The sequence below is a fragment of the Prunus persica genome, chromosome G7 (genome assembly GCF_000346465.2).
Source record: "Prunus persica cultivar Lovell chromosome G7, Prunus_persica_NCBIv2, whole genome shotgun sequence".
NCBI classification, from domain to species: domain Eukaryota; kingdom Viridiplantae; phylum Streptophyta; class Magnoliopsida; order Rosales; family Rosaceae; genus Prunus; species Prunus persica.
Genome location: NC_034015.1, coordinates 6,046,188 through 6,057,845, shown reverse-complemented (window position 1 = coordinate 6,057,845; position 11,658 = coordinate 6,046,188).

Genomic DNA, 11,658 nt, shown 5'->3' with positions numbered 1-11,658 from the left:
TTAATACCATTTCATAAAAAAATAAAAATAAAAAAACATTATTAATACCATTTCATACAAAAAGACATTGTCAATACTATTTCATACAAATAGAACATTGTTAATACAATTTCATAAAAAAAATCATTGTTAATACCATTTCATAAAAAAAATATTGTTAATACCATTTTATATTAAAAAAATCCAAAAAAGTCTAGCAAGACATCCGATATCCCATATCCAATTGTCTACAGTTTCACTAATACAATCGCAAAGGCAAAATGAAATACCTCTACAAGAAAAAGAAAAAAAAAAGTACACTATTAATACTATGTCATAAAACTATCTTCCTAATAAAAATCACATTCTGCATGTCATAAACTTGATGTACACAGCTATATATAAAGCAAGCTTTGTTACTGAAAATATGTTAATACTATGTCATAGAAGTACACTGTTAATACCATGTCATAGAAAACAAATCAAATCAGATCCATCCATCAAACTGGTGCAAAATATACTTATGTGAAACAGAACTGTTATTTTCTAAATTTTATTTCTTGGTGACACAGTACCTGTCCAAAATTTGTTCTCTATTTATTACCAAAAATTATTTTCTCAAAGTTAGATTTAACCCCCAAAAAAAAATTCAGAATAGAAGAATTTAGTTATAAATGCTTTATACCTCACTATCCACAAGCAATTGCTCCAGTGCCTTTAGGAGGTAGGGAAAAACAGATGCTCCTAGTGTGTCCACCATCTGGTGTACAAATGATGTTACCTGGATACCACATACACTAGCATCAGGTTACAAGTGCTGATGATAAAATATCAAAACAAAGTACTTCTGGTATCCCATGTACGACTCCTTACCCTACTGCGCAAAGTCTCTACATTAGGAAACACAACAAGTACTTGTAGGAGAACATCCAATGTCTGGATAACCATGGGAAAAGAAACACATTGTTAAGACATGAAATATTTATACAGCTTCTCACAAGTATGGAAAGACTAGTTCCCATCCATATGCCAACAATCACTAATTACAAGGGGCTGTACTTAAAAAGGGAAACTGTAATATCAAAATGTTATAAAACAGCATTGAAATATCAGAGAGCCCACGAGTGCTAATCATAAAGTTCATCAAATCGGCAAACATAAAGGTGTAGAGACAGTGAGTCACAAAAAACAAACAAAAAGGCACACATAAAGCCCTATATCCACAATTTTAATTCAGAGAAATAGGCATTCAGATAAATTAATCAGACCACGTACTTGAAGGAAGGTGAACAAAAGAAAGATATAGATACTAACTTGCTTGAACATGAGACCTATTGCAAGGCGACTAGCAATTACAAGACGCTCATTGAAGCCCTGGATGGCATATAAATTTCAGTAGAGTAATTTCATATATATAAATACAAATCTCGAAGCATTCAAACATAGTGAATTTTCTGAAACCATACAGCTCACTAGGCAGGACTGGCAGAAGGGATAAAGGACTCTGAAGACTTGTAATATAAATGACAACATAAAAACTCCTCTTTTACCAGATCTTGTAAGCGAATTGATCAAGAGTTTTATAATCCATACTTGTAAATCCAGCGACTGTATCTTGCAAACTCTGTAAAATTCATTTAAATTAATTTAAAACTCTGTAAACTCTGTGAAAAAAAGAATGGTAATATGTATAAAGCAATTCAAAGGAGATAAAAGTAAAAGGCGAAAGCAAATTAATGAGGTATGGAGGAACTGAAATGTAAGTACGTGGATATATGGGAATGTAGCAGCCAACTATGATTACTCGGCATATATTCTGTTGTACAACTGAGGCACACTACAAAATAATGTAGGTCTCAGTCTTACGACTGTCGAGGTTCTGGTTGTTCATGCCTTCGATTGCGTCCCTCATGGCCTTCTTGTTGCTGAAGATGACGAAGACGAAGCCGAAGCCCCTGGACCTCCCAGTCTCACGGTCGTTGATGATCTAGAAACACAAAAGAAACCAAATCAAATCAGATCCGTCCATCAAAACCAAAACACCGGAGTATAATCAAACAAATACACAATAATAAACAAAAATGAAAAGGAATCGATCGATCTTCAATATTTGGGAGAGAAAGATCAAGTAACATAGAGAAACAGAAGATCAAGTAGCAGAGAGAGAACATGCGTCAAACGGCCCTTCGATTCAATGATCTCACCGAACGGAGAAAAGACCCTCTCCAGCGGATCATTGTTGGTGGCCTAGGCGAGCCCTCCAACGAAGCTTAGAATAATGAGGTTGAACACTGTTGATGCGAAAAAGTGGTTCAGCACGTATTTCGTCAACTTAGTGATATTATGCCTTCGGTAGGTGACTGTCCTCGGAAGATGTTCTACTTCGGAAGGGTAAGTACCTGCAAAAGGAAGGGTTCGGTAAGTCCTTGGGGTACCGGTGTGGTACTGGCCGAAGGCTCTCCGATGCTTTAGTAAGTACGGTTTTAGTAATGTTAACTGACAGATCAATCGATAGCGTACCGTTAGTTCTGATCCCTTCCTTTTGGGGATAGGGGTCTTCTTAAATAGGCCTTGGGAGGTGTGCACTGTGCTCATATTTCCGATGTGGGACTGTGGACATGGATTGTGAGCATGACACGTGTCCGATGGTAAAAAGGGGCAAGATAGATGGCTTCGGAAGGCAAACTGCCGAAGGGTTCCTGCAGCCAATATCGATCCTGTCCACGTGTTCGGTTGTCATAAGCCGTTTATTTCCGGTATAAACAGTAGTCCCCCAAGTTCTCTTCCGAAGGTCCTTCGGAAGGGAATTTAGTTCTCTATGGCGGTTCGGAGGTTAACCTGCCGTTCGGTAGGCTCGTTCGTGGGAGATTGACATGGGACTCGAGGGGTCGTCGATGCTGAGAGGTGAGAGGGCAGAGAGACACTTCGTCTTCCGTGCCTGGCATGCAGTCAGCGGCTCCATTCGTCGGGTGGCACGTGGTCAGCAAAAGTACGTCTGACGGCGCATTAAAGAGCCGTTTAGTCTCCCGAGGCGTACCGTTACAGCTCTCTCCCTATAAATAGAGGTTGCTCCGGTCGTAAGGCTCACTTTGCAATTGTGAGTTGAAGCGAGAGCTCTGTGAGTGCGATTTCCGAAGAGAGTGAACGGCAATCAAGGCGATTTCTGAATAGAGTGAACGGCAATCAAGGCGATTTTTTAGAGCGGTTCTCGGCATACAGGGCGATTTCCGAAGTCTCTGATCAGCGATCAAATCATCCCACCCTACTCAAGGTAAGATACCATTCGGTATCCCCTGAATACTCTCTTTTTATGTAATTATACGTCTTTCCATGGCATAGGCTAGCCGAACGTTAAGTAGGATCTTCCTTCGGTAGTCGAGTGGCCATAGGTAGCGACGTAGGTATCGGTAGGGTAGTTTGTGGCACGGGCCTTAGCTTCCCTTTCTTTGTTTTGTAGATGTCCGATAGCGAGTCGCCGTTTGGCAGTGAGCCCAACGCGTTCGATGGGGAGTTGTCATCGGGATGGGATACGTCCAGCGGGGCTGTGAGCCTCGACGCCGAGGGTGGAGAAGACACCGATGTTGAATTATTCGGTGAGGAGGTGAACTCCGTTCCCACCCATGGCATCGGCAAGGGGCTTATGGAGGGGGCAACCGCTACCCTTGGCCGTGGTGCGCAACGACGGTACCCGTGTCGGCCCGTTTAAGCATCAACCTGAGGCCTCCACCTCCGGTCGTAGTGAGGGCATTGCCGGTCCCTCCCGACCGAGGGTGACAATCGTCCACCGAGGGCAGCCTAGGATACCGGTGGGTGTGCCTAGGAAGACTCTGTTCGGGGTTGACTACTTGGAGCCCAACAAGATCACCGAACGAGAGCTGGAGAGGATTAGGGCCGAGTACCTCATTTCGGACTCGGTGAAGATGAGGATACCGAGCCCTGTTGAGTCCCTCAGTGACCCAGCGGACGGTGAAGTGACCTTCTTCACCGACGTTCTTCTGCAAGGGGTTCGGTTGCCGTTGTAACCTGCCGTGCAGAAGATCCTTGCCCAGATCGGGTACGCTCCCGGCTAGTACAACCTCAACTTCTGGGTGGCCTTGATGGGGGTAATTGCTGCGTTCGGGATTGCCGAGGAGGGGGAGCCTTCCTACGAGCAGTTCTCGTACTTATACAGTATTACCAAGTCCAAGAGCGCCGATCACGGCGGCTGGGTTCAGGCGAACTGCCTGAAGGCTTCCGAGCGGGGGTATTTCATCAGCTCGGTGCCGACTTCTCAAAAGTCGTGGAGGAATCGGCGGGTGCTACTCTGTCCCCAAGACATTTCAGATTGCCGGTAGGTTCCCGAAATACCGATTGATAGGCCGGCTTCTCTTCTCTCTTCTTTTTCCTTGCTTTATTTTACTAATTTTCCTTCTTCTGACAGGTAAACTCAAGCAGCCGAGCCCCAAGCCGAGTGAGATCCGGCAGCTCGACAGAGTGAGGCTGAGAGTACCCGCTGCCGAGCGAGTTTACCCACACTTCCTCTTCACTGACAACCTCATCAGAGCCGGCCTCGTTAACCCTGCCGAGAGTAAGTGTATCTTTCCTTCTCTTTTTTTTGTTTTCGTATATTGCTTTTGCTTGCCGACTGACCGAACGTTTTTGACCAGTGACGGACGCAAGGAAGGCTGTCGAGGCGAAGAAGATGAACGAGTCCTCCAGGAGGCGCCTAATGATGGGCCTGGAGGGCAAGAAGAAAAAGAGGCAGCCCGAAGAGGCTTCTGCTCGGCAGGCGGCGGTGGATCCCGAGGATCAGACTCTCGCCGATCGTATGCGGCAGCTGGGTGCCGAGCCTGTGCTTAGGTGGGTCGGCGATGAGGACTCCGCACCGAGGCGGATGGGTACTGAAGCCGCTGCTTCCAAGGCTGCCGGCAAGCGGCCGGAGACAGTCGATCTGGAGGCCGAGCCAGTCTCCAAGTGCCCTCGCCAGTCGGAGGTCCCGAGCGCTGTCCTTGCGGTGGACGACGAGGACGGCCCTTCCGAAGCCGTCACCATTGCCTGCCCAGCGAAGACGGTTCAGTTCGTCAACCATATGATCCTCGGTTCTCAGATGGAGCTGCCGGAGATCGACGAACTACCGAAGAAGTTTCTTCGGGAGGAGGCTGGACTCGCCTTCCGGCTTCCGGCCTCGGTAAGATTTTCTTTCTTCGTTCGTCCCTTTATTTTTGTTAGTGGGGCATGCTTCTGACTTTCTTTGTTTTGTGCAAGCGTCCATGGACATGTGGCTCTGCGTCAAGCGGGCCATTGCTGCTGCCGAGCGCGCCAAGAAGGTGTACGAGGACGGTAGGGCCAAGGTTGCCGAGGCTGGCAAAGCGCTCCAGGAGCATGCCCACTTGCTGAAGGAGAAAGAGTCTGCCGAACGGCAGGTTCTAGCTTCAGAGGAGAAGGTTGAGGAGATGAAGGGTCTCCTGGAGGCAGCGCTGGCGACAGTGAGGGATGCCGAGGCTGCCAAAGAGGCGGTGCAGGTGGCCTTGGAGGAGTCGGAGCGGGCCAAGGCTGCGGAGATCGAGGCTGCCGTTGGGTCAGCTATCCAGGGGTACCGCTCGTCTGAAGAGTTCACTGTCCTTCTGGATAAGGAAGTGGGCTCGGAGATGGCGGACCTATTGTACCAATTCAAACGGTACAACCCTGGGCAAAAGCTGAACCTGAACTTCATCGCCGACCCTCCCCCCTACCGGAGGAAATGATCGAGGAGTACGAGGGGGAGGACGCTGCCGAAGGCTCTGGTTCTGCCGAGGCTGCCGCTGCCGATGAAACTTGAGGCTCCTTGCCGTTTTATTTGTAATAATTGTATTAGTTTTTTCTATCTTTATGTACCGAACACATTGATGCCGAGGGCATCTCTAATTCAAATGCATGTTTTTATCTACTATTGTTTGAACAATCTGAACATGTGTTTAAATTGTCGAACGTATTATCGCCGAAAGGCTCCGTATAGGTTTTATAACGTTAAAGGGACACTTCGAAATTGATAAGCTCCGATGGAATCTGTAGGGTAACAATTTCGAAAAACATTTATTGCCGTAGGCTAATAAAGATGCCGTAGAACGTTAACTTGCCACTATTGGCTGCCGTGGGCTGGTAGAGTAATTTAAATAGAGGTTCTGAAGTAATAGTGCCGAAGGCTTTCTATTAATCTCTGCCGAAAGGCAAATACATTCCAATCGTTACAACTTTGTCCTACCGTAGGCTAGGTTACTTGAAATAGTATTTGAGATGTTCCACGTTCCAAGGATGACCAAGGGTCTTACCGTTGGAGTCTCTCAGGCGGTAGGTTCCCGATCGAAGGATACCGATGATCTCATAGGGTCCTTCCCAGGAAGGTCCGAGAGTCACTTCCGTGGCATCCTTGGTTGCTAGGGATACCTTCCGCATGACCCAGTCTCCGATTCGGAATGAGCGGTGTCTGACCCTAGAGTGGTAGTACCGAGAGACAAGTTGCTTGTAGGCTTCATTCCGAAGGTTGGCATGTGCCCGGTGCTTTTCAAGAAGATCGAGGTTTAGAGAAAGTGCTTCTTCCTTCGGCTTCGGTGCGAAGGTTTCCGTTCGGTAGGAAGGTTCGCCTATTTCCACGGGCACCACGGCCTCCGAACCGAAAGCAAGGGAAAAAGGGGTTTCTTCGGTGGACGTTCGGTAAGACGTCCGAATGGCCCATAGTGCTTCGGGAAGCTTCTCCGGCCAAGCTCCTTTAGCCTTATCCAGCTGCCGTTTCAGTAGCTTCTTGATGATTTTGTTTATTGCTTCGACTTGACCGTTTGACTGGGGATGCGCCGGTGATGCGAAAAACAAGTTGATTTTCAGGCGGGTGCAGAATTGCCTGAAGAGTTCCGAATCGAACTGCCTACCGTTGTCGGTAATGATTGCATACGGGATACCGAACCTGCAACAAATGTGAGTCCAGACGAAGTCTTCCACTCTTGTTGCCGTTATGGTTGCCAGAGGTTCGGCTTCTACCCATTTGGTGAAATAGTCGACGGCGACCACTGCGTATTTCACCTGGCCTTTGCCCTGCGGCATCGGACCGATCAGGTCTAGTCCCCATTGTGCGAAGGGCCAAGGACTCACGATCGGTGTCAGGGGTTCGGCAAGGATATGCTGTATGTTACCGAAGCGCTGGCATTTATCACACTTTTTCACTAGCGAATTTGCGTCCTGGTGCATGGTCGGCCAAAAGTATCCATGCCGAAAGGCTTTGTGGGCGAGTGACCGGAACCCGGAATGGTCGCCGCACACACCATTATGGATCTCCCGAAGGACGTAGTCCCCCTGTTCTGCCGTAAGGCATTTGAGATACGAAGTGGTGTAGCCACGGTTGTAAAGGACGTCGTTGATGACGGTGTACCTTGCTGATCGGTACCTAAGCTTTCGGGCCCGGGCCTTGTCTTCTGGAAGGGTGCCGTTGATCAGGTACGACTAGATAGGAGACACCCATGTATCTTTATACCGTACGGTACACGTTTCGGAAGCTATCGTGCTCGGTTGGGCAAGAATCTCTACCGGCACCTTTCTTCCGACTTTATCATTGATTGCCGAAGCCAGCCGTGCCAATGCATCGGCATGGCTATTTTCGCTTCTGGGGATCTGCTTGATCTCGTAGGCCCGGAAGCTTTGGAGCAGCTGATGGGTAGACGAAAGGTAGGCGTGCATAGAGGCGTCTCTGGCTGCGAAGTCTGCCGTTACCTGGTTCACAATGAGCTGGGAGTCGCTGTGAATTTTGATTTGTTTTGCATTCATGCCCTTGGCTAACCGAAGGCCGGCCAAGAGAGCCTCATATTCCGCTTCATTGTTGGAGGTTCAGAAGTCGAATCGGAGGGCGTACTCGATCTTGAGTCCGTCCGGTGTTGTCAGTACCAAGCCTGCTCCGCACCCTTGTTAGTTTGCCGAGCCGTCGACGTGCAGAATCCATACGGGAGTTGAGACGTCAAAGCGTTCGGCGTCTCGTTCCTTCGGCAATCCAGTCTCGGTTACCGGCTCGAGTGTCGGCTGTGCTGTTGATGGGGTGAGTTCGGAGATGAAATCGGCCATAGCCTGACCCTTTTCGGCGGGCCTTGGAATGAACTGTATGTCGAATTCTCCGAGTTCGATCGCCCATTTGATCAATCGGCCAGAAGTCTCTGGTTTTTGGAGCACCTGCCGGAGCGGTTGGTTAGTCAGAACTTTGATTCCGTGTGCTTGAAAGTATGGCCGAAGTCTTCGTGCCCAGACCACCAAGGCTAGTGCAAGTTGCTCTAATGGGGGATACCGAAGTTCAGCACTCTGGAGTGCCTTACTGACATAGAAAATCGGTAACTCTGCTTTCTCTGGTTTCGAATCAATACTGAACTGACGGCAGTGCCAGATACCGAAAGGTATAAGGAGAGAATCTCCCCAGGTAGTGGTTTTGATAAAAGGGGTGCTTTGCCCATGTAGTCCTTTAAGTCTTGAAACGCTTTATCACACTCGGCAGTCCATATGATATTCCGTTTGCCCCCTTTCAAGGCTTTAAAGAACGGTACACATTTGTCGGTAGCCTTTGATATGAAGCGAGTCAAGGTCGCGACGCGTCCGGTAAGGCTTTGAATGTCCTTCGTTGTCTTCGCCTTTCCATGTCGATGATTGCCTTTATTTTTTCGGGATTCGCTTCGATGCCCCTGTGACTAATCATGAATCCGAGGAATTTCCCGAAAGATACACCGAAGGCGCATTTCATCGAGTTCAGCCTCATCCGGTTGTCTTTCAGTATGCCGAACATGATTGACAAATTGTCCAGGTGTTCTTCGGCAGTTCTGCTTTTTACTAACTGTTCACCCGTTTTGCGCGTTCCACTCTTGAGGTGGAAGGGCGAAGTTCCCCACTGACTTGGAGACCACTAGTTGGTCGACAGGTCAGCTTTCTTTGGTGTGCGAGCGTGCCACTGCTAGCAATGTAAATTCTAGCAGACTTATTTTTAGAGTGGATAACTTGCGCCTCAAGTTACTGACTTCTAAAACAAACGATTGTGAATTTGGGTGAGGAATATCTCCCAAGTAAGTTCTTTTCTTGCCTCAGACTGGTGAGGACTTTCACAATTTATCTCAGTATCAAAATGGTTGTTCTGGCCAGAATAGATAACAATAAAGCACTGTTTCAGGCAGAACTGCCTTTTACAAAATTAAACAGGGAGAAATCAACTCTAGAAAGGCAAACAGGATGGCTGAAATCCCATTTCTGCCTGGGTAGAAACTTCTGATCCGGGCTAGACTGGGCACGTCTATGCTGGACTGTACTGTCCACAACTTTAGCTTCTTAGCTTCAGCTATAAATCGATACCAAAGTTCGATTTTGGCAGAGCTTCAATCTACTTCAAGCCTTGGGAGACTTTTTGAGCGGGCAGAACTGCGACTTCTTCAGTTTGAAGGGACAGAAGTGGCTATTCTCGAGAATTTAGCAGGCTGGAACTATGCTGTAAAATTTGTTGAGGTTTTCATATTTTGTGAAAACTCAAACTGTGTTTGTCTTGGCTTTTGCTGAACCAAATTTGTAACGAGAGGGATCTCGTTTTCAGAAGACTTATTTTCTAAGTCTGAACTTTGGAGTTCTGATCTAAAGCTGTTTTCTCATTTGTTTGATGAGTTTGAGTGTATGTTTTTGATGTTGTTGTGTTGATGTCCTTGCTTCCTTGCCTGCCTTCGTCTTTTATAAGAGACCTGTGATGTTAAAATAATGGGCGGCACAAAAAAATCTCTTACATCGTAAAGTAAAAAGATCTTTATCAGTCATGGCAGACAAACTCCACGCAGTCACCTCCTAAAGCAGTTTCTTCCCTGGTTTCTTGGGTGGCATTTCTCTGATGTCATTGTCTGTGTGGGCTTTTTATGGCGGTTTGGTTCTTCTCTTTTGTATTTCTTGGAACAGTTCCCTTTTTTCTGCTTTAGCTTAGGAAGCGTGGCCTGTGAATTCCTTGGGAGATGGTAGATCTTGAACACAGCTGGGTTTTTGATCTTCTTGTCGGCAGTGTCTTAGAAATGTCCCCTTTATATTTTAAACTTTAGTTGGAATTGCTGATTTTTCAACGTTGAGATAATTACGTGACAAACATGTGAGTTTTTTTTCTTTCTTGGGTTTGAACCCAATCAAAATTTATGGGCTGATCTCTTGAAGTTCATTTTGTCAGCTTCCTTATTGGGCCCTTCTTTTGGGCTGAGGCTTTGAAGCTTTGTTTTCAACATTCTTGGTGTGAAGCCCAATCTGCCTGGATCATATTTTTGTTTTTCTCAAGTCTTTGGGCTGGGCAAGCAATTTTACTCTGGGCCTGTTTTTAGGGCTTTGGGCGTGCCGAATTTGGGCCCAAACAATGCCCCCATTAAGTCTGAATCGTTTCTTGGACGGTTTTAGACTTAATGTTTTGCCAATTAATTCGCGCGCCAGTTTCTTCCGTCTTTTCGCCTACGTCTGCCACGTCTGCTTGCTACGAACTAGAGTTCGTGGGAAAATGGCTAGTTACTAGCTAATAATCATCAGGTGTCGTCCCATCTTCCTCTTCCCACGTTTTCGTCCTCTTCCCACGTTTTCGAGCTCTTCTTTAAAAGAAATTCAAATTCATAGCCTCTGAAAACCCTAAACCTTCCAACTCTCGTTCCTGCGAGCTTCTTTCGAGATATCTTTCTTCAAACCTCTCCTTCTTCTGTTTCTGCCTTCGAATCAGAGATGTCTTCCCCAAGGTCCCGTGCTCAATCCTCCTCCGCTTCAATTCCTCCCGATTATATCACTGGGAGCGGGATTGATGCCCACGCGATAGAGGTCAGGAGCAAGCTTCACCCTTTTGCTCAAAAGAATCTGGACGAGAATGTCCTTCATCTGTTCGAGAACACCCTCGTGTTAGGGCCTCATTGGTTTGGTCCTGTTCCAGCTGAGATGGCAGAATTGCTAAAAAAGGATGCGGAGGCTCCTTTGTGTTTTGAGAGCTCTTCTGCCCTGGCCCATCATTCTTGGGTTAGCAAGAATCTGAGTCGATCTTTCCCGTCCAGCGAGGTGAGGAACAGTTCCGTCAAATGGGCAGACTGGATTGACAGACTTCTCCCGAGATATGGGGGTCACTGGAGGAGAGCTGGGATTTATGACGCTATTCTTCTGTCCAAGCAGTCGATTAACAGAGATGAGAACCTGCTTGTTGCTGCCCTGTGTTTCTGGAATTCTGCCAGCAACACGTTTGATTTCCGTGTGGGTCCCATGGCTCCAACTCTGCTGGACATGGCTCAGATTTTTGGGTTTAGGCCCCATGGCAGACCTGTTGATGCTGTTGGAGACTATCACAGGCGGAGGAATCAAGAGAAAGTGGCCACCCCCTTTGTTATCCCCCCAGCTGTGATCAACCAGAACTGCTCCTTCTCCAACTATCTGAAGAAATTCAGTGCTGAGAAGGACAAGGACCAGCAACATATGTTGTTCCTTCTGTATTGGCTGAACCGATTCGTTTTCCCCAATCGGTCCTCTGCAGTTCTGCTTGAGTATAGACATCTGGCAGAAGCTCTTCACAATCACACTGATGTGGGGCTTGGAGCAACAGTTCTGGCCCACCTTTTCAAGAATCTGCATACCGCCACTCTGGAAAATCCGCTGAACCTGTCTGCCCCTGGCGCATTCTGGATGATCCAGATCTGGCTGCAGTATATTTCCCCGAGTTAA